Here is a 517-nt window from a genome sequence, read left to right as displayed (position 1 = left end):
AAAAAAAAAAAAACAATTAAAAGAAAATTCAATTATTCTAATTAAAATTCACGTTCTCTTTTATCATCGTATCTATGACAAGAGACAAGAAAAAAAGTACTTTCGTAATTTTATTCCAAATGGACAAATTATAATAACAAAAAAAGGAAAGAAAAATATTCTCTTTTACTCTTTCTCTCTTTTTACTCTTTCTCTTTCTTTTTCTGTCTCTCTTCTCTCTCTCTCTCTCACTCTCTCTCACTCTCTCTCTGTCTATCTTTTTCACACACAGTTTCCCAATAACGTACGATTTTCTTGATATATTTTTTTTTTGTAAATTTACCTTTCCATTTTTCTTTCGTTCAATTTGCAACTCTTGTACCATAAAAGCAATATTGCGTAGAACAGATTCTATTGACAGCCTTAAAACAAACAAACAAACAAACAAAATAAAAAATAAAGGATACGTGTCGCGTATATAAATAATAAATAAATAAATACATACTCTATATATATAAATATATATATATATATAATA

This window comes from Polistes canadensis, unplaced genomic scaffold (genome assembly GCF_001313835.1).
Source record: "Polistes canadensis isolate GaletaPanama2010 unplaced genomic scaffold, ASM131383v1 scaffold_423, whole genome shotgun sequence".
In the NCBI taxonomy this organism is placed as follows: Eukaryota; Metazoa; Arthropoda; class Insecta; order Hymenoptera; family Vespidae; genus Polistes; species Polistes canadensis.
The sequence above is the reverse complement of the archived record's forward strand: the minus strand, read 5'-3'. Positions refer to the sequence as shown.